General features: G+C 40.0%; 3 non-coding genes across 3 annotated transcripts; 1 reads left to right on the top strand and 2 right to left on the bottom strand.

Annotated features, from left to right (window-relative positions):
- Nucleotides 1–5,950: 5,950 nt before the first annotated feature.
- Trnaa-ugc (transfer RNA alanine (anticodon UGC)) lies at nucleotides 5,951–6,022 on the bottom strand. The gene has a single exon. It is a non-coding gene; the product is annotated as a tRNA-Ala (tRNA).
- Nucleotides 6,023–11,783: 5,761 nt separating this feature from the next.
- On the top strand, nucleotides 11,784–11,865 carry Trnas-gcu (transfer RNA serine (anticodon GCU)). Its single transcript has one exon. It is a non-coding gene; the product is annotated as a tRNA-Ser (tRNA).
- A 10,619-nt stretch (nucleotides 11,866–22,484) lies between these two features.
- Trnas-gcu (transfer RNA serine (anticodon GCU)) lies at nucleotides 22,485–22,566 on the bottom strand. Its single transcript has one exon. It is a non-coding gene; the product is annotated as a tRNA-Ser (tRNA).
- Nucleotides 22,567–22,827: the final 261 nt, after the last annotated feature.

Consider the following 22,827-nt stretch of genomic DNA (forward strand, 5'->3'; position numbering starts at 1 on the left):
ACTGTTAACATACATCGAAGTACGTGTATTGTACTATATACATTATACTATTTACTCTTTATTCGTAGTATTATCTAACACACATCGAAATACACGATTTATTTGCAGTGTTTTGTGTGTAACTGAACCTGAGAGAACAGTATTATTTACTCAATTCCATTCTAAGTACACTCTACTGTGTTGCTCGATGTCTGCGTTGATGTTTTTCTTATGGCGGACGTAGATAAAGGCATATTAACATCATTGGAATGTTTTTGGAAATTTGTGGTAAGTTCCTAGGGGACCAAACTGCTAAGGTCATCGGTCCCCAGGGTTACACACTACGTAATCTAACAAACTAATTTACGCGGAGAACAACACACACACACATTATTAACGTCATGGACATAGTGAAAATTATAATAAGTTAATTACATCGCCCATGTGGAATACCTTGTGGAATGCACATTAAATTCCACTACATACAAAATTTGTTAGCCGAGTCTAGGAACTCTTTTGTCGTCATGCATCCCTTTATGTCTAGGTTTCTTATAATTGTTTTTCCCTAAACATAGAGTATAGATTTTTCCAAGAAATGAACCGCATAAATAAAGAAACTTTACATACAAATTAATATTCATAACACGTACTTCCCGTCTGTTCTGCGACTCTCTTCAGGAACTTCAGCAACACTTTCTGCCAGATCTCCAGTAGCGACATTCCTCTTATTTGTTTGCATCCCCATTGTCCACCTTTTGTACTGGCACTATGATAATATTCTTCATTCATTGTTCTCCTAATCTGGCAGATATCCTTGGTCGTTTTTTCCACCAATTTGCCACCTCCCCAGTTTATCATCTCAGCTGCTATTCCATTTTCTCCATTAACTTCAAGCCACTTATGGACTGCGCGACCTCATACCTATCTGGAAGTCGTGGCTCTCTGTTTTATGTCTGGTCCCAATTACAACTCGTTTTCGGGTGTTCCACTGTTTAGCACGTAGACACGGCATTCTGAATACGAGTAATCCTTGATTTCTTCCTCACACTAACTGCCTATTCCGGTTCTTATCTCTCACAGACAGTTCTCTGCACTTCTATCATGTCAGACTCTTTTTGAATTTCGTGAAAAAATCATTTCTGATGTTTTTCTGAAAGCTATTATCTATCTAAACATGTTTCTGGGACGTCCTCCATGTTCTGGTCTGTCTGATCATTTGGACCCACGAAGAATCAATTTGTCGAAGATTCTCTCCCCATCTTAAGAACAATCCCAAGTGGCTCCAAGTGCCACTGACTTCCCATTCCCTTACTATTCTTTCGTTCACAGTCGTTCTCTCTGTCATGTACTTCACAGTGGTATGCAGAGTATGCACGTATGTATGTTTTCTCTTTGAATTTCTTTCTTTGCCATGCCCAATTACGCGTAGGAGATATCTTTTGCGGATGAACTTTTTAAAGCTTCAGAATATTCCTTGAATAATTACGATGGCACTGACACTCAATATGTGTATTAAGATTTCACTCCTTCGTTTGCTTCTTTTTTTGCTTCGCGTCGTTAGGAACCTATCCGTGTGTTCTACCGAATTACTGGTTCCTGTGCCGAGGAGTTGCTGCCTTTTTTGGCTGGATGAACGATTTTAATAACTGTCGTTTTTGTTTCTTTCTAAGTATCTTCTAGTTCTCTTCTGGTTGTTAATGCAACAAATATTGGCTGGCACTAACGCTCTAAGTGAATTACAGCATGGTAGTGTGGTTTGATCCTAAATGAGTTGATTTACTTGGTGGAACGTGAAGTGAAGCGTGAACTCTTTTTTCACATGCACTCGGCATTTGCAGCTTTATCAAGGCCCTTGACTGTGCAGTTTAAATTTCAACTATCTTCTAGCAACAGTTTTTGATACGTGTCTTCTCAATCAAAAGCCGGAGGTTAGCTTTTTCAAAGTATTTTTTTATATGCAGCTGGTAAAACAGTGAGCTGTACAAGGTCACCAGCAATAAACCAAGAATTAGTAACGGCGTCTACATTCTTGCAAATTATCCGAACTTAATTATTTGTATGTTTTGACAAGGGAGTTGTGACTTTGAAATTCAGATCCACACGAATATATCCTTAGAATACGAATCGTTTATTCCAAAAGCAGTGGCATGAGCCATTCGCATCTAAGACTGCGCACCTTAATTCGAGACATTTTAATGGTCGCCCATTAAAAAGGAAAGAAACTTTGGTAACGCGTAGAGAGGAAATGTCGATATAATTGGACCAAAACACACTAAAGACAACAAAATGTTATCAACCTATTAATGTGTACTTTAGGTAATGAGGGCTCCAGATGGAAACTTTTGTACGACGTGTCGCTCCGTTTGCTCAGTTGTGTCGCGTGTCTCAATAGTCATCATATAGGGGCGGGGCGTTGTGAAAGCCACCACCGCCTCCACCATCACCACTCCCTGCTATATAATCAGCTTTCTGCAGTGGACTACAAGTCTATATGTCAATGTGCTGGGCAAAAATCAAGTTATGACACTGGCATACCAGTATCATCATTTGAAAATATAATTAGCACGGCGCTTGATACTGGACTGTTTGAATACAGAAGTGATTCTGAAAAAGTGGCTTTAGTCAGGTATGCATATTGTTCTGTTCCATTTCGCTTTGACCACTTTTTTCAAATCCCTCACCTACATTGAGAGTACCTGTGCAAGACTATCAAGTCAATTGATTAGATATCATAATTACTTTAGGCAGAGGGAAATATAGAAGTTAGGACACTGAAAAAACAGACAGTTTTTTTCTTCACGTTGTGAAAAAGTGTTGTTGTTGTGGTCTTCAGTCCTGAGACTGGTTTGATGCAGCTCTCCATGCTACTCTATCTTGTGCAAGCTTCTTCATCTCCCAGTACCTACTGCAACCTACATCCTTCTGAATCTGCTTCGTGTATTCATCTCTTGGTCTCCCTCTACGATTTTTACCCTCCACGCTGCCCTCCAATACTAAATTGGTGATCCCTTGATGCCTCAAAACATGTCCTACCAACCGATCCCTTCTTCTGGTCAAGTTGTGCCACAAACTTCTCTTCTCTCCAATCCTATTCAATACTTCCTCATTAGTTATGTGACTTACCCATCTAATCTTCAGCATTCTTCTGTAGCACCACATTTAGAAAGCTTCTATTCTCTTCTTGTTCAAACTATTTATTGCCCATGTTTCACTTCCATACATGGCTACCCTCCATACAAATACTTGCAGAAACGACTTCCTGACGCTTAAATCTATACTCGATAGTAACAAATTTCTCTTCAGAAACGCTTTCCTTGCCATTGCCAGTCTACATTTTATATCCTCTCTACTTCGACAATCATCAGTTATTTTGCTCCCAAAATAGCAACACTTCTTTACTATTTTAAATTTCTCATTTCCTAATCTAATTCCCTCAGCATCACCCGACTTTATTCCACTACATTCCATTACCCTCGTTTTGCTTTTGTTGATGTTCATCTTACATCCTCCTTTCAAGACACTATCCATTCCATTCAACTGCTCTTCCAAGTCCTTTGCTGTCTCTGACAGAATTACGATGTCATAGGCGAACCTCAAAGTTTTTATTTCTTTTCCCTGGATTTTAATACCTACTCCAAATTTTTCTTTTGTTTCCTTTACTGCTTGCTCAATATACAGATTGCATAACATAGGGGAGAGACTACAGCCCTGTCTCACTCCCTTCCCAACCGTGCTTCCCTTTAATGCCCCTCGAAGGTTATAACCGCCATCTGGTTTCTGTACAAATTGTAAATAGCCTTTCGCTCCCTGTATTTTACCCCTGCCACCTTCAGAATTTGAAAGAGTATTCCAGTCAATATTGTCCAAAGCTTTGTCCAAGTCTACAAATGCTAGAAACGTAGGTTTGCCCTTCCTCAACCTAGCTTCTAAGATAAGTCGTAGGGACAGTATTGACTCACGTGTTCCAACATTTCTACGGAATCCAAACTGATCTTCCCCGAGGTCGGCTTCTACCAGTTTTTCCATTCGTCTGTAAAGAATTCGTGTTAGTATTTTGCAGCTGTGTCTTATTAAACTGATTGTTCGGTAATTTTCACATCTGTCAACACCTGCTTTCTTTGGGATTGGAATTATTATATTCTTCTTGAAGCCTGAGGGTATTTCGCCTGTCTCATACATCTTGCTCACCAGCTGGTAGAGTTTTGTCATGACTGGCTCTCCCAAGGCCGTCAGTAGTTCTAATGGAATGTTGTCTACTCCCAGGGCCTTGTTTCGACTCAGGTCTTTCAGTGGTCTATCAAACTCTACACGCAGTATCGTATCTCCCGTTTCATCTTCATATACATCCTTTTCCAATTCCATAATATTGTCCTCAAGTACATCGCCCTTATATAGACCCTCTATATACTCCTTCCACCTTTCTGCTGTATCTTCTTTGATTAGAACTGGGTTTCCATCTGAGCTCTTGATGTTCATACAAGTGGTTCTCTTATCTCCAAAGGTGTCTCTAATTTTCCTGTAGGCAGTGTGTATCTTACCCCTAGTGAGATAAGCCTCTACATCCTTACATTTGTCATCTAGCCATCCCTGTTTAGCCATTTTGCACTTCCTGTCGATCTCATTTTTGAGACGTCTGTATTCCTTTTTGCCTGCTTCATTTACTGCATTTTTATATTTTCTCCTTTCACCAATTAAATTAAATATTTCTTCTGTTACCCAAGGATTTCTACTAACCGTCTTTTTACCTACTTGATCCTCTGCTGCCTTCACTACTTCATCCCTCAAAGCTACCCATTCTTCTTCTACTGTATTTCTTTCCCCCATTCTTGTCAATTGCTCCATTATGCTCTCCCTGAAACTCTGTACAACCTCTGGTTCCTTTAGTTTATCCAGGTCCCATGTCCTTAAATTCCCATCTTCTTGCAGTTTCTTTAGTTTTAATCTACAGGTTATAACCAATAGATTGTGGTCAGAGTCCACATCTGCCCCTGGAAATGTCTTACAATTTAAAACCTAGTTCCTAAATCTCTGTCTTACCATTATATAATCTATCTGAAACCTGTCAGTATCTCCAGGCTTCTTCCATGTATACAGCCTTCTTTTATGGTTCTTGAACCAAGTGTTAGCTATGATTAAGTTGTGCTCTGTGCAAAATTCTACCAGGCGGCTTCCTCTTTCATTTCTTTGCCCCAGTCCATATTCACCTACTACATTTCCTTCTCTCCCTTTTCCTACTACCGAATTCCAGTCACCCATGACTATTAAATTTTCGTCACCCTTCACTATCTGAATAATTTCTTTTATTTGTTCATACATTTCTTCAATTTCTTCGTCATCTGCAGAGCTAGTTGGCATATAAACTTGTACTACTGTAGTAGGTGTGGGCTTCGTGTCTATCTTGGTGACAATAATGCGTTCACTATGCTGTTGGTAGTAGCTTACCCGCATTCCTATTTTCCTATTCATTATTAAAGCTAGTCCTGCATTACCCGTATTTGATTTTGTGTTTATAACCCTGTAGTCACCTGACCAAAAGTCTTGTTCCTCCTGCCACCGAACTTCACTAATTCCCACTATATCTAACTTTAACCTATCCATTTCCCTTTTTAAATTATCTAACATACCTGCCCGATCAAGGGATCTGACATTCCAGTTTCCGATCCGTAGAACGCCAGTTTTCTTCCTCCTGATAACGACATCCTCTTGAGTAGTCCCCGTCCGGAGATCCGAATGGGGGACTATTTTACCTCCAGAATATTTTACCGAAAAGGACGCCATCATCATTTAATCATACAGTAAAGCTGCATGCCCTCGGGAAAGATTACGGCCGTCGTTTCCCGAAGTGCGTATCTAACTAAAATAAATGTCTTGAAGGAACGAAGTTTTTCAATTCTGAGCGCTCAAGATCACGATTTTTCCCATGGGAAATAATGCCGTTGATTAACGGTGGAAGTTTGTTATAAAAGTTGGTTGGAGATGCCGGGGATCGAACCCGGGGCCTTTCACATGCAAAGCGAACGCTCTACCACTGAGCTACATCCCCAGTTGCTCGGAGAGAAGCGTAAGGTATGAACAGCTTCGACAACGTACAACGCCCCGCCGTTATCTGAAGACTATTGCGATACGCGACACAACTGAGCAATCGGAGCGACACGTCATGCCAGGAATGTGTAGGCTACCTCTCAGATATCCCCAGTGCTATGTATGGCACGACAAAGGTTTAGCTGCTCCGAACTTATGAACTGCGATGTGCTGGAAACGCTGTAGGTTGTTACTGGATACAGAGGAATAGAGATATTTAAGTTAAACGCTGTACATATACAGTTGTGTGATATCGGAACATTCAAAGAAGTGCGTATCTAATCAAAAGAAGAGCCTCGAAGGAACTATATCACCTTCAAATACGATGCATTTACAAATTCACAGTAATAAATGTGAATACTCGAAAAATAACCTTTTACTCGTGCATCCATTTGGACTACCGTTTCCGGGTGAATGATGTATTAATGCTAGAAATTCCTTTCGATACTTTTTGATGGAACTCTAAAGATGTTGTGCTTTCAATATGCACCCTGTGTTTTCGTGTGAGCTCGCTACAGGAAACCATTTTTGCCATAAGCACTAGATATGGTAATCTTCGAACGTTTACAAGTTGAGATTCACATTCACCATGGAATCCATGCTTTGTATTCTCTCCTGAACACACTTTCATGGCTATTGAGTCATCACAAAGATGATGTATATGCAGTCTAATATAGCAGCTATATCATCTCTGTGGCTGGGGCTCTCTGTTAGAGCGTTTGTTGTATCTTCAGAAATATTGCACATATATTTCATTTATCTACAGTTGTTATATCTGAGTGTTTATATAGTGAGAACAAGCAAATTATGTACTTACACATACAAAGTGAATGGCCTGGTAACCCGAGGATCGTTGGGTCGAGATCATTTGCGGAAAATTTGTTTTTAATTTCGATTACAATGTTACTTACACTGCAGCTAAATTCAAATAATGTGACATATATCGTATTCATTCCTAAAGGAAAGGTCTACGAATGTCAGGGACTTCAAATAAATTTGCAGGAAGGAATTGTAAGGCGCATATAAAATTTGATACTGGTATGGTTTTACAGTTGATTTACTTGCGCTGTTGTCATATTCGTCATAAAAACAGGGGAATTTTCTCGATTTCAACACATATTATAAACAGAGCATTTTTAAAATTACGCGGTGGTTTCCACATTTCTTTAGGAAAACAGGCTTGATTTACATTCGTAAAAGGTTCTCTCTCATCGCACAGTGTGACACCAACCCACGCGTAACGCATTATTTGGACAAATATTGGCAGTGGAATGCATTTTGAAGCAGTTTCCTTGGGATGTGATTTCTTTTTCTCTCTCAGTGAGATAAAATTGCTTGACTGATAATAAAAATAGATATCGCAGAGTTACACCAGCGAATGTAACGTCGAGAAAGGAGAGAATCACTTGTATACTGTATGAAGACAATCTTTCTCGAAAAATCTCTTATAATTTTGAATCTGTTCGTCATCCCCACAAGTCGATTAACAAAAGAAATATGTTGTCCTGCACCTAAGGCTTCGTCACATATGTCGTAAATTTCCTGTTGAAACAAGCTCTTCACACGTATGTGGAGTGTAGGTGTACGAAACTACCTACTAAAAAAGTAAATAGTTAAACCTGTATCGCGCATTCGAATGAACAATTGTGTGTTGCCAGACATCACAGTTGCCCGTTTTCAACATCTGAAATATCTGCCAAAATAAAGCCAATAAAAATTGTGCATCAAATGAACTAAATTTAATATGAATAAGTTGTCCATATTGCTTTATTGAAAAGTCCATTGCTGATTTACGTAACTAAACTCCAAAACAAAAACACAGAATACGAAAAATTTCACACATGTATGTATCGCTCTGATCACTGAAATGTATCTTTCATAACAAAAAAATAAATTCTGGCCTTATTAATTATGTGTCGTTTGGAAGTCAGATCTGGAAGCTGGAGAGGTTGAATAAGACTTCCTAACCGTCCTTTCCACCAACCTGTCTTCTTCTAAAGTTGTGTCCTCAGCACAAAAGACAACTCTTCGGTCGTGGGATCTTCTTCGGTGGAGACTGCCATGCTGTTAACTTGGACCTGTGATTGTGTGTTTTAAGGGATGTCACTTGCCCACGTTAGTGTCCGTGGCTACAGAGGGCAAGACCTATAATACTGACAATTATGGTAGGCGACACTTCTCCTTACTGTATCCTGTTTTGTTATATTTTAAATAATCACACACTTTATACTGTCTTTTACAACGCTCAACATAGCTTTCTAAATTGCATGGTAACTTTTTTGACAACTGCCGATACAGAGTACAACACGACCGCCCGAAACAGCTACGTGTCCGGCCCTCCGGAACACCCGAAACAGAGTGACTAGTGTAGCCGAAGCACTTCGTCTCCCAGGCGCGCCAAAGCGACCCGAAAGTGTCCGAAGCACTTCAGTTGAAATATCGTTACTCTTGTGTTTCTCATAACTAGTGAAATCTAATAAACAAGAACGACAGACTCGTAGGGTAACCACGAGAGATCGTCATACTGAAAAGTGGGTTAAATACAATGAAAAGTATGTAAATAATTAATAAGAAGTTAGGCGTTTTGACGAGTAACACACGAATGTGCTGACCAATCAGAAGCAAGCTCAGTACAACTGGCTGACTCCCCACGGGACTGGTACACACTGTACCACCTGTCGCTGGTACCTCACTCCACTTTTCCACCATATGCTACTTCATATGTATCAAGCTGCATCAAGGCGAGCTTCTAGCAAAACAAAATACTGGTGGCCACAGCCAGTAATATGTCAACCTAATCACTAATTAACTGTGTAATGATATTGTTCTGCATGTATACTGTCACTATACGACTATGGCCCTGAACTATTGTTACATTCACCTCACTCAGTAGAGTCAAATTTCTCTCCAAAGTGGAGCACAGCAAGCAGTGCCACAGCAAAACTTAATTAAAATTGTAAACTAAAAATTATATTTACGCATGTTACTGCTATGTGCAGTATGGACACAAGCAACATATTTGGAAGGTAGGAAACGGATACTGTGCAGAAGTAAAGCTGTGAGTACCGGACGTGAGTCGTGCTTCGGTAGCTCAGTTGGTAGAGCACTTGCCCGCGAAAGGCAAAGGTCCCGAGTTCGAGTCTCGGTCGGGCACACAGTTTTAATCTGCCAGGAAGTTTCAAGCAACATATTTCTTGTTTAAGAGTAATTTTCGGTGATAATGTGCTACAAACGATTTTTCTAAACTTATTTTATAGTAAAGAATTACTTTATAGCTTCACTTTCAACATCATGAACAAAACTGACCTGATACAAAAATGATTTTTTTTAACAGGTTGATAATTGAAAAAATTTACTTTACACAAAGATCAACCTACCCAAAAGTATCTATTCTTTCACAAAAAGTGTGAATGTGGGGGAGGAGAACTAAAACCACTACCTATGAGCAATCTATGAGTTACGTTTCAACACAATTTCAAATTAATTAATTAAAGTTTACAGAGTGCTAACTAAGTGCAAGTATGCAAAGCTGCTTGTTTACCTTACATCAGTTCTTCGAACAACACTTTCTAAAATCCATAAATACTCTCATCATCGTATCCAGTCATTTCCAGAAAAATATTTAATATTTAGCAGCTCAATTCCAGATAAAAGTTTGTGACCATTCAGTTCCGCGTTCATTTTCCAATAGATCTCGACTAATACTCTCTCTGTGACCACCCTCAAGCAGAGACGGTGTAACAACACAACTAAAGATCGCGGATCAACATGGCTTGCTCTCAGAGGTGTGCATATCGATTTATGAAAGTAAGAAGCTAACAATTCTGTGATGACCGAAGAGACAGAATACTGTAGAGAGGCAACACCGCGATTGGAGTGAATCAAATTGAACTATATCTCCGTCATATCTTTGGAAATCAAAATTAAGAGACATAGTACATGATAGGACGTAAAGAAATTAGAAAAACTCGCCTAAAATAATTAAGTCACATACTCCGGTAAGCTAAACACTTGAAAGTTCTGTGCTGGTGTGTAACACAAATGAACAATACCACCAACAGATAAAACTTTTAAACAGGACGCACATGAAATGAGATATCTTCGTAGGTTTACTACCTTTGTGCTCAAACTTTAGACATGATTTCGAAAAGAAAGTTCGCCCATGTACTATCTCGATTTTAAAACAACCACAGAATTACGAGTGACTAAAATCAGGAAACTAAAACCGTTTTCGACTGGCGTTCGTCTGAAATCGGTCACGTGACGTCCCACGCTCGTTAATTTTGAGAAGACTCATCTTTTTCGTTGTCTCCTTATTATGACTTGCGTGTTGTGACCGTACACTGTTTCAGGGAATCTGTGCATCGCAGATTTATCATGAACATGTCACTCTAGGTACGATTTATTGTAATTAAATGTGTCTTAAGGACCCATTATTTAAAGTCCTTGTCCCGGTACATCCATTATTTTTAACTTTCAACGCATACTGAGATTTTCTGATTCATGTAACAGAATTATATTACGCAACGTTCGATGTTAACTGCAGGTAAGAGCGTGCTTTGTGTGGAATGAACTTTACATTTCGTGACATCCTTAAGACTAAAAACGATAAACTATGCTGCTGCGAGTGAAACAACCAGTAGTGATTTTAATCTTCTTTCTTGTCACAAATATTTGACCGGTTTTTCAGAATATTTCATGACATAAAAGGTTGTGGTAACATATTGTTGCATGACACAAATACTTGGCTGTTTATTTCCGATTACGTTTCGATTTCCGAGGGTGAGAATGGGATGCAACCCTACAGAACAGCTTGAGTTTCTGTGAATGAAAAGGAGCAGCAAATGTTATTTTTAATGTTGTTTGTCTTAAATGTTTGGCTGCCATCGAGTGCTTAACAAAGCTTTCGTAAATATGTCGTTAATGACAAAGATTGCACCATACGTCACGCAACTGACGCCACGTGACCGATTTCTCAACGCCATTTGCGCACAGCAGTACTTTCCAATTTTAGTCTCTCGTACATAACTTCCGAAAGTATGGCGGATAATAGTGCAGTGCGGCACCGTAAGGAGCGACGAACAACCTGCCACACTCTCTCTACATATCCTCTAACTTAAGATTGCTGTACACCTCCCACAGTCTAAAATCTTTTTTATAAAGTGGTTGAAACTTTCCAGAATCTCTTGAGGTAATTACGAAATTTCTATATTTTGCCACTTTTGCATGCGCCGCAATTTCCTTTGCATTTTCTTTTAATAAATGTTATGAAATTGTTAATTAATAAAATACATTTAGCATTATTTCAGTTTATTTGCAGCGTAAGTGAAGCAAAAACTGAAAATAATTTTAAAAAGTTTCCACGTAACTCAATCTTGCGCCCACAGCAATAATACTACTATTCTGAACGCCTGACATCTAAAGCTCTTACCACTGCCAGCTACATTTCACGCCTAGCCCTGCATATATCGTAAATTTGGACAAAATTGGTGATGACAAGTAGACGCGGTTCCCTGGCAAGTGCGGATTACGAAGAGTTTAATCGAACTCATTGCCATAGATACACTCTGCTTGACTGAATTAAATCATATTCAAAAGTATCATTGCTGATACGATGGTTACACGGAGTTAAGAAACAAGTGGCGATCACCTGTTCAAAAGAAATGTGTCGTAACGATACTTACATCTACAAATTACGAATACCATACACACAAACGCTGCAGGACGAGGTGGCCGAGTGGTTAAGGCGTTGGACTGCTAATCCAATGTGCTCTGCACGCGTGGGTTCGAATCCCATCCTCGTCGAATGTTTTAGCTCTTTGCATGGATGACTTCCCAAGTAGTAACTCTTTCAAAGACTCACAAATAAGCTGTTTAACTGGTCCAGTTTACATTTCGTATGAACATCTGCGCCGGCTTGAAATTTTTTCCATCACATTATTTATTTACGTCCATGGATGCATTTTCATTATATCATCTTAATCTACTGTGTTTTGTTTAACATTCCATGATAATTTAGTTCAGACAGCTTTTAATTTGGTTCTACCTTTTATTGCATGAGAAAAATTTACTTTTCGCCTGATTCTTTACTAAATATTTGAAATATATCATTGATTCATGTTAACTAAATAATGAAGCGTTGACTTTTATGCTTTGGAAATTAAACCAAGTGGAAGAGCCAAACAATACAGAAAAGCCGAGATCGACAAGCTAGAAACTTACGCTAACAACATAAAAACCCTCAAATACAGATCACACTTAAAAATTCAAGTATAATGAGCTAACCAAAAAAACAATTATACCTCTTTGCTACTTGTAAATAAAATTTTTCTTGTTACATAAAAGTGCGTATGAATAAGTTTTACAATCGCTTTTACCAAAAATTCCTGTAATACCGCAATTCTTCATGCAATGTTTGATTTAGCTCAAAATATATTGTTTTTTATATCACTAGTACGCATCAACAGGGCATACAACGATATAGGCGAAATGAGTGCAAGCTGCAGCTTAAGTAATTTAAATTTTCCTTCTAACTACCTGTGTATCACAAATTACACACATTAATTTATGCTTGGGATACTGAGTAATGATAACCCATTGACAAAGGCAGTCAAAATAATTCTGAAAGTAAAGGGACCAAGTAGTTGGATAAAAGTCATTAAATGGAATTTTAGTTTGTGTATCTGACTGTAATATACCGTGAACTAGGAGCACAGTCTACTTAATATTATGCTTATCATTTCTCACCAAACGGCAATGTCTGTAAAATAAGAGAAAGACTTACATAGATTCGCATCGGCATTTGTGTCGATAATGGGCACTTGTTCTATTTTTAATGAAAATACGCTATACCATTTAATATTTTCATTCTTTGGAATATGGTTATAATTTGTAAGACAGTTATGTTGATTTTTATCCTGGGTAATGTAGTGCAGTATTAGCGAAATTCTGATGTACTTGATATTTGATGCGGATACATATGTGACTGACCAAAGTAAAATATAGAAAAGCAGTTTCACCGAATTTAGTGAGAGTCCACTTTTAAAATAGTTTACTGCAGGAGAGTACAAGATGATGCAGATAAAATTTGAAATTGGTGATGAATGGCGTCTGGCTCTAAATGTAGAAAAATGTAACTTAATCCATATGAGTAGGAAAAACGAACCCATAATATTCGAATACAGTATTAGTTCCGTGCTGGTTGACTGTCACGTTGATCAAATATCTAGGCGAAGCGTTGCAAGAAAAACATGAAATGGAATGAGCATGTAAGGACAGCTATAGGGAAGGTAAATGTACGACTCATGTTTACAGGGAGAATTTAAGGAAAGCTTGCATTTGTAAAGGAAACTGAATATAGGACACTGGTGCTACCCATTGTCGAGTACAGGCCCGCACCACTCTCATTAAAGGAACACCTTGAAGCAGTTCAGAGGCGTGCTGCTAGATTTATTATCGGTAGGTTCGAACAACATGCAAGCAATATGGAATGTTTCGGGAACTCAAATGCAAATCACTGGAGGGAAGGCGACATTCATGTAGATGAGCATTATTGGGAAAATTTTGAGAACTGGCAACTGAAACTGACTGCATAACTATTCTACTGCCGCCAACGTGCTTTTCGCAAATGAACCGTAAACATAAGACTAAGGAGATTAAGGCCCATATGGAGCCATGCAAAGGGTGTTTTGCAACTCATATTTCACACCTCTAAAGGTTGTAGAGGAGAAGTAGTACATCAAGTTTTACATAGGAACCCATGTCAGGGATCATTATCCAACGTTAATACAGAGCGTCAAAGTCATAGGCGCCAACATCTGTAAATGTAAGTATGTATTTATAGGGTAACTCCGTGATCATGTTACCGACTTTCTAGGATGATAGAGAAGGAAAAATGTAGCAGTCTGAAGTAAGGGTCCCTATACTTTAGACGAACAAATCTAAAGTTATAAGCGAAAACAGACCCTTACTCAAACATTTATCCCTCTCCACCGTCCTAGAAAGTTTGTAGCATTATAATAGAATCACCTTGTATATACTTACATTTACAGCCAGTGCCTATAACTTTGACACTCCCTATCGTCATTGGATGACGTTTCTGGGGATAGGTCCTGCGTAAAGCTTGGTTCATTATGGCCCATCTACAACCTCTAGAAGTGTGTAATATGAATTGTGAAACACCCTGTAGACAGCAGTGTCTCCCTCGCTTTGCTTGCGAGTGGAAGAGAAAAGGAAATGACTAATTGCGGCACAGGGTGCGCAACGCTACGCGCGATGTGGTGGCTTGCGGAATATGGACGTAGATGCACTGTTGTCCCTCGGTACTCTTAGCATCAGAAACTCAAGTCACATTGACTGAACTAAATGCATCTGAGTGCAGCCGACGGGGCGTGCGAAGTGTCAGAGTTAGTGCACAGTATACCCTCCTTTGGCAGCAATGCAGGCTACAGTTCTCCCATGCAGAGGATATTACAGGTGACGAATGTATTCTTGTGGAAAGTTTTGCTGTGTAGTCTCTACATGGGGCCTCAATTGGGGCAGATTTCCTGTCGGTCTTGCACACTGCCCAAGATGCCGTTTCATCCAGTCCCAAATATGCTAGATGGGGGCCAGAGCTGGGGACTGTGCTGGCCAAGGTAGGTCACGAACTCCTTTGAGAGCACATTGGGTGGCACAGCATGCATGTGAACGTGAACTATCGAGTTAGAAAAGCACATCTCCTTGTTGGAGCACGAATGGTAGTGTGGCGGGTTCAGTGATGTTTTGGATGTACCACACTCTTTTCAATGTTTCCTCTGCAATTAACACAGGAGAACGATCATTGTAAGATATGGCTCCCCGCGCTACGATTTTGGTTTTGGCCCCATATGTCTCTGTTGTATACAGTCCAGATGTTCGCGCTTCACTTCACGATAGCCGCCACTGCCGCTCCCTCCCTCCCCCGCCCCCCGGCCTCCTCTACCCTCCCCCTTCCCCCCCTCCACACACACAAACACATGTCCTTCATTGGCGCTGATGCAGAAGCGACTCTCATCATTAAAGACACTTCTCCACTCGTTCTGCCATAAGAGTCTTCTGTGACACCACTGGAGGCAAGCTGTAGGACGTTCGGGTGAGAACGGAAGGCGCCCTATCGGCATCCTAATTCGTAGCCCTGTCCCACACAGGCGGTTGCGAATGGTCTTCGCTGATACCCCCGGAGCAACACCATCCCTACCTTGTTGTGAAGTAGGAGTGCGGGCAGATACGCCACTTCGTACGATGCGACGGTCTTGGCGTGCATCTGTGTGTCGCCAACGTCCGGACTCAGACTGTAGAGCATGTGCACCTTCTGCTGACTACTGGCGACAACATCGATGCAGTGTGCAGACTCCACGCGTAGTGCAGTTCTGCGATATGACCACCCAGCTTCCCGTAGACCTACTATCCACCCTCGATCAAATTCCATAAAATGCGTAAACGGTTTAAGTTTAGGCTGTTGCGACATGCTAACAATATTGAAGACACCGATGGAGCTCCATACGCCACGGCAAACTGGCTGCAACTGGCTCTGGACGTGATCAACTGATGCAAAGCTTGCAACATGCCAGGACTGATAAGGCACTTTCTAGTTTGTCCACACCGCTGCGCGTTTAGTCATCGCTTTAACTGCCTTTCGTGGCTTCCCGTGCGAGTCTGGCACTTGCTTGACCTTTTTTTTTTCTTTTTCTAGAAGTGTATCACTTAACGAGGCTGTCGTCTGTAAGAATTCGATGTTTGTGAAATCCAAGGATGTGTTTGGAAATTTACGTTACTGTGAGTTCTCCTTAGCAGCTTCATGAGAGCGCCAGCTTACATGACGGACAAGGGTTGGGCACACAATTGCTTTTGAAGACCAATTACAGCTTCCCCATTCCCTATTGGTAACCAGCAAATAAAAGCTGGTCAATTCCTTTTCCGGTTGTGACTCATTAAACCTGCAGTCAAAGAATGTCATAGTTCTACAAGTGATGCGCTGAACAACAGTACATTTAACAGGCTAAGTGATTGCTTTGAAACACGAAATAGTGATGACAGCAGCGAATGAAGTAGGCAAAACGACAAAGCCTCTGATAAAACAGAGGATTTTCGGTTCAATTTAGGAAAAAGAAATATAGAAATAAGCCACAGAAGCAGGCCAAAAGAAATAAAGACGTCTGAAAACTAAATACAGGAAGTGCAAATCGGCAAAGTAGGAATGGCTAGATGAGATATGCCGAGCTGTAGAAGAATGCTTTCTTATGGGACAGATACTCAAATGGGTATCACTAGAGGAAAGAATGTTCTTTTTACGAAACACTACTTAGAAAATTTAGAGAACCAGCATTTGCAGCTGAGGACAGGACGATTCTACTGAAGCCAACATATATCTCGTGTGAAGATCCTAGAAATTAGGGTTCGTACGGAGACACGTACACAGTAGTTTTCCCTTCGCTGTATTTCCGAGTGGAAGAGAAAGGGGAAAGTCTAGCAATGGTACAAGGTACAATCCAGTATGTATGTATGTGCGCAAAAGAAACAAACTTGAAGACAATGTTAGGGATAGGGAAGAAGTGGGGGAAGATAAAATGGGGCATGTCATACTGCCAGAAAAATTTGACGAAACTCCGAAAGATGCAAGTCGAAATAAGGCAACTTTATGGTTTACCACTGACGACGTAATTTTATCACGTACAGAAAAAGATTTGGCATGTCTGTTAAAAGAATGGACAATGTCTTGATAAAAAGTTATGAGATGAGCGTCAACAAAAGCAAAACAAGTATAATGGTGTGTTATCGAGTTAAATAAAGCGTCCTGGGGAGTTTAGAGCATTAAGACACTAAACTAGAATATAAGGTACGGTATTTGGCCAAAAAATAACTAGCGATGGACGCAATAGAATATAAAATACAGACCGGCAAAAGCAGGAAAAACATTTCTGAAAACGAGAAATTTGACGTATTGACTGTGGATTTTGTCTCGATATCTGGACCGGCGTTTGTTTAATAACACTTCTGACCTTTTGTCAGCAAGAAAACAGTTTGGTGATTTTGGCGTAAAGTCTGTTTACGAGGGGCTTTCCGAAATAACTTTAGTCATTGTTTTCGAAAGAGAAGGTGGTACACCAGGTGACACAAACAAACGCTATATGAATCCACATCCGATGCTGATTCGATGACGACAGATCTGTCAGCAGAGTAGGAATGATGCACGCGCAGAGCGCTGAAGTAGAGAGGAAGTAGCAGAAGATCGGCGTGCCTGAGTACACACCGCGATGGCAGACGGACGAGTGCTGACGAAGTGATCACCAACGGAAGGGCGTAGTGAGCGCCTACAGACTGTGTGTGGTGAAGAGGTCAGGTGTCGCCAAATGTGTGGTGGCTGTTGTTGCATATACAGAGAAGTAAGGCTGAGGATGGAGGATGAAACTCCAAGTGGTCGCTTCTTGAAAGCCACGAATGAAAACCTGTACTGAGTTGTAACAGGCCGTGCGACAGTTCTTTGTATCGCAGGCCCTGTGTTTTACCAGTCTGGTTCCTTCAGACTGATTGCACACTACGACAAATGTCTCACTGTCGATGGTTACTGTATCGAAATATAGTGCAAGGCGTGTGATTCAAAATGGCATGATACATTTGTTTTGGCAATAATGTTTTGTGTGCAAAACAATGACGCAAATTACTTTCGGAACGACTCTCATACACACCGATCAAGAAGATTAGACAGGATCTAGGTTTGGCAAACGACGGAAAGTACTCGGAATGTCTGCACACCACGCACATGTGGTAATGTCGCTGTTGAATTAAGATGATCACTAGGATAAGTAACAAACGGTATTGTAGGTTGAGACAGATAGAAAACCGTACGTGGCGAAGCACGCACTGTGAGAGACTGACCTCATAATAAAATTCTACGTCATAGAGTATCTTGCTCTATGTAAGAGTTACCACGCCTGTTATGTTCAGGAAACCCACAGAAGTTCGCTAACATGACAACACCTTTAACAAGAAAGAAGAAAGCCTCAAATTAAAAATATTCTGGGTTCTTGTGGTGCTGGAAACGACCGTTGCAGGTAGAAACGGGAGAAGGGCACCACTAATGACCAGAAAAAAGCCGTCAGACGTTGGTGTGAACGTACATACGGTATAATACTCACGGCCAAGTGATCGACTCGTTGTGATCGTATTGTGAGCTTTCCGACCATGGGATTTGCGACCTGTGACGTCAATGTGATGTTTCCGACCACATATTTTGGTAGTCGGTTTTCCGACCGTCAAAAGAAGCCACAACAGTGACGGAGGCTCTGCAAACCGTTTGGTAATCCCTTCACAATTTAATATGTCTGTGGATAGGCTACACACAGTACATACCTGTAGGCATATTTAAATGTTTTCTATTTATTATTTTCTTTTTACTTCTTATTGTTTTACTCTTACCTTACTTGTTTCTACAATGTAACTGCAGCAAATTATTAAACTTACTGTCTTATTTTATGAATTTTAATATCTCACTCGGTTGTTTGTAAGAGCCAGAAACATCTAAAATCCTCTGAGTGGTTACTTACTCTAATAATGTCTTTTAACCTTATATCAGTATCGATGTATCTTTTTCCTCTGTTTTGAAGAGGCACCCAATGAAGTCTATTTCACGTGAAGCGTTTACTACTTTCTGTTTCAGCTTACTGCTCAGAAAGTATTCGTTCAGGTGTTTTAGATGTATTGAGACGTTCAGTGCTCCATGCCAAACTTTGACAGCATTTGTGGCTCTGTACCACTGGTAAAAAAGTTACACATTTCAGTGGATGCACTAAAATTTTACAGCCACTGCCTGACCTTATAGTCTGCGAATTTCACGAGCTTTTCTCCACTGGGCACTTCTTTCATTACTACTATTTATACTTCATCAATACTATTTGGTACAAGATGTGGCACTGCATCGCGTGTGCGGAAAATCAGTCTTACTTTTTCTCTGTTCCTGTATTCCTTCGTTAGTTTCAGGTCTTTTATTTTCTCCCACAGACATTGATTGAAGTGAAAATTAAAATTGGAATGGTATGTTTTGGGGAACACTGTATAAGTAGGCTGTTTAGGTTTTTTTACTGGTAACGCCACGTAGCGCTCTGAAAATCAATGGTTGTGCTGTGTGCAGTCTGTGGCTGGTTTGCATTGTTGTCTGCCATTGTAGTGTTGGGCAGCGGCAGTTAGCTGTTAGCGGCGCGTAGCGTTGCGCAGTTGGAGGTGAGCCGCCAGCAGTGGTGGACGTGGGGAGAGAGATGGCGGAGTTTTGTAATTTGTAAGACTGGATGTCATGAACTATCATATATATTTGACTATTAAGGTAAATACACTGTTTGTTCTCTATTAAAATCTTTCATTTGCTAACTATACCTATCAGTAGTTAGTGCCTTCCATAGTTTGAATCTTATTTGGCTGGCAGTAGTGGTGCTCGCTGTATTGCAGTAGTTCGAGTAACGAAGATTTTTTGTGAGGTAAGTGATTTGTCAAAGGCCATTCTTTTGTAGGGATTATTGAAAGTCAGATTGCGTTGCGCTAAAAATATTGTGTGTCAGTTTAAGCACAGTCGTGTATAATTTTTAACAGGGGACGTTTCATATGGCCATATGAAACAGTTCCTGAACAGAACTGGTGTTGAAGCTCTCCTCTAGGGGGAGAAACTGCATGTTGCATAACTTTAAGTTGGCAGTCTCAAGATTCTCTTTGATCTTCTTGGTTGATTTGTATGAGCGATGTTCCGAAAGTGATTTTGGTCACTGTTTTGCACACGAAACTATATTGCTGAAGACAAAAATTCACCATGGCATTATGAATTGCATACCCTACACTATTTTTCGATAGTTACCATCAACACAGACATTTGTCGTAGTGTGCAATTAATTCGAAAGAATCACTGTGGAAAGACCCAATACACACGGTCCGCAGACGTTCGAGGATGGTGGACACACTAGTTCCTCCTCTGCTCTCACTTCTTCCGTCATTGAATCAGCAAATGATGCGGAGTAGATTCGTATGTCGTTTGTGTCACCTGGTGTAGCACTTCTTTCAAAAACAACGACGAAAGTTACTTTCGGAAAGTCCCTCTTATAGAGTCGAGGCCAAGGTCATCGAGCATAAATTGTCCTTGTGGCGACGAAAGGTAAAAAATTACTAAACAAATGTTTGTCCAGATATAGAGAGAAAACCCACAGACAGGACGTCTATTTTCTCTCTGTAGCTGGTCTGTACTTTTTAGTCTATTTTGTCCATCACAATTGTTTTTTTGGCCAAATACCGTAACTCATTCTAACTTTAGTGTGTTTTCATTATCTAAATCCCCAGCACCTCTTCATTTAACTCAGCAACATAGCATTATACTTTTTTGCTTCTGTTGCCGTTCATCTCACAACATTTTTGAAGACACTGTCTATTCGTTCAGTTAACAGAATTACGATGTCTGTGGCAATCCGTAAAATGGTTCCAATGGCTCTGAGCACTATGGGAATTAACTTCTGAGGTCATCAGTCCCCTAGAACGTAGAACTAATTGAACCTAACTAACCTAAGGACACCACACATCATGCCCGAGGCAGGATTCGAACCTGCGACCGTAGTGGTCTCGCGGTTCCAGACTGTAGCGCCTAGAACCGCTCGGCCACCCCTGCCGGCGGCAATCGGTAAAGATCCCTTGTTTAGACTTAGATCTTTCGGTACTTGTTTCGCCGTTCGCCGGTCTAGGATCAAGATGATCTTGGTCGATTTGTAAATAGTCTTTGCACTAGGACATCCGAGCATAAGCCGTAATCGTGCTGACGAAGGGTCAGAAAAATCATTAAACGCCGGTCCATAAAAGACAAAAGCCACAGGCAATACGACCAATTTCTCTTTCGCAGCAACGTTTCTCCTGCTGTTGTCAATCTGTATCTTATAATCTCTTCATTTTATCCGTCGGTAGCCGTTTTTATGGCCAAAACCTGTACATTATACTTTTGTCTTTCGATAATCCAGATCCTGGGGTGAAGATTTCATGGTGTTTTTTTTTTCATTTTCTAATAGTGTATTAAAGAAAGAGTACCAACCTTGGAGAGCTCCTAGAATCAACCAATCTCTTGTCAAATCTTTCCAGTCTGTGCTACCGATCCACACTCTCTGCAACTAGAGTTGGTGTTCAGAGTATGAATGGACTAAAGTAAATTATTTTAAAAGCAGAATATCATTACGTTCGGTGAAATTTGTTTCTTTTGGTAGCATCCACATATTTATCCGCAGCAGATTGCAAGTGCGGCTCAATTTTGCAAATACATTAGATTATTCAGGACAAAAACCAAATAACTTTCTTCAAAAATATAATCATATTGCAGAGAATTAAATTACTAAATGGAAGAGTGTGTTTCCACTAAAAACTGAACAAATACCTGTTACCGACATAAATACCGATAATATATTTAGACCTTATTGAGGTTGCAAACATTGCTGACTGGTGATAAATGAGCACATTATTAAGAAGACCGCTCTGTTACAGTATGTTACATGTGGAGACAAATTAAAATTGTGTAATCGGTTTTTATCCCGTTATTCAGTCGTATTTACTTATAGAATTATTCTATTTTATAGCCTATTTTCAGTGGTCTATCATTTAGTATGCAAGGCTTAATTTACTTCTATTATAATTTGCGATATACAAGTAGTTATGAGGAAAATTCAGATTACGTAATTAAATTGCATTCTGCACTCATTTTCGTCTGTATGCTTTTATGCCCTGTTGATGCGTTTATACAAATATATGTAGTACTGAAAGAAAGAAAATATACTCTGCATAAAATCTTGCTATATCGAGAATTGCGGCATTACGCGGATTTATTAAAGTGATAACATTTTCGTACACATTTTTCTCAAACAAAAACACTTTGTTAACAAATAGCAGCGTGATAAAATTACTTTTTCATTAGCTATTTATATATGAACATTTAATTTCGATCTGTATTTGTGAACTTTTATGTTTATTACTATACCCTAACTTGATGGCTTGTAAATCTCGATTTTTCTGTAGTGTTTGAGTCCTTCACTTAATTTCTAAAGCATATAACGAAACGTTTCATTCTCTGACTAACCTGATATTGAGTAAAAAATGAGACGAGAAATAAAAGGTTGGGGAGGGGGGAGAACCAAGTTAAAGGTATCTGAAGTGAAATTTGATACGTGAAACAAAACATAGCAGACTAAGACAATGTTAAAATGTAGTGAAGCATTTGTAAATAAAAAAGTGACAACTAATTTACAGTTGCCACAGATGGCTCCATACGAAATCTGAAGTGGACTAGTTAATAGCGCAGTTGATTTGTGGTACGATGAGTCTTCAGGGGAAACTTTACGTAGTCGTCTAAAACGCTGCATTTACAACGCTGTCTCTACGGAAACGTACTTAAAAACATTCGACGAGGATGGGATTCGAACCCACGCGTGCAGAGCACATTGGATTAGCAGTCCAACGCCTTAACCACTCGGCCACCTCGTCTTGCACCGCACAGGCGTACAACTACGTATTTTCTACACAAAGTGAATTTCGCGACGACAGCATTGATTTGTACGAGTGATTGCCACCGTATTTTTTTAACTCTGTGTTATCAACCCATCATTAATAACATATTCGTAGTCGATGTATCTCAAACGAGTAGGGAGACTGGCAGTGAAGTCAACACACTTTATTTTGTTTCGCACTTACAAGAACGCCTACTTATCACCGATTTTGTCGACATCTGAGGTATATGTACGGCTT

The sequence above is a fragment of the Schistocerca gregaria genome, chromosome 6, assembly GCF_023897955.1.
Source record: "Schistocerca gregaria isolate iqSchGreg1 chromosome 6, iqSchGreg1.2, whole genome shotgun sequence".
Classification (NCBI taxonomy): domain Eukaryota; kingdom Metazoa; phylum Arthropoda; class Insecta; order Orthoptera; family Acrididae; genus Schistocerca; species Schistocerca gregaria.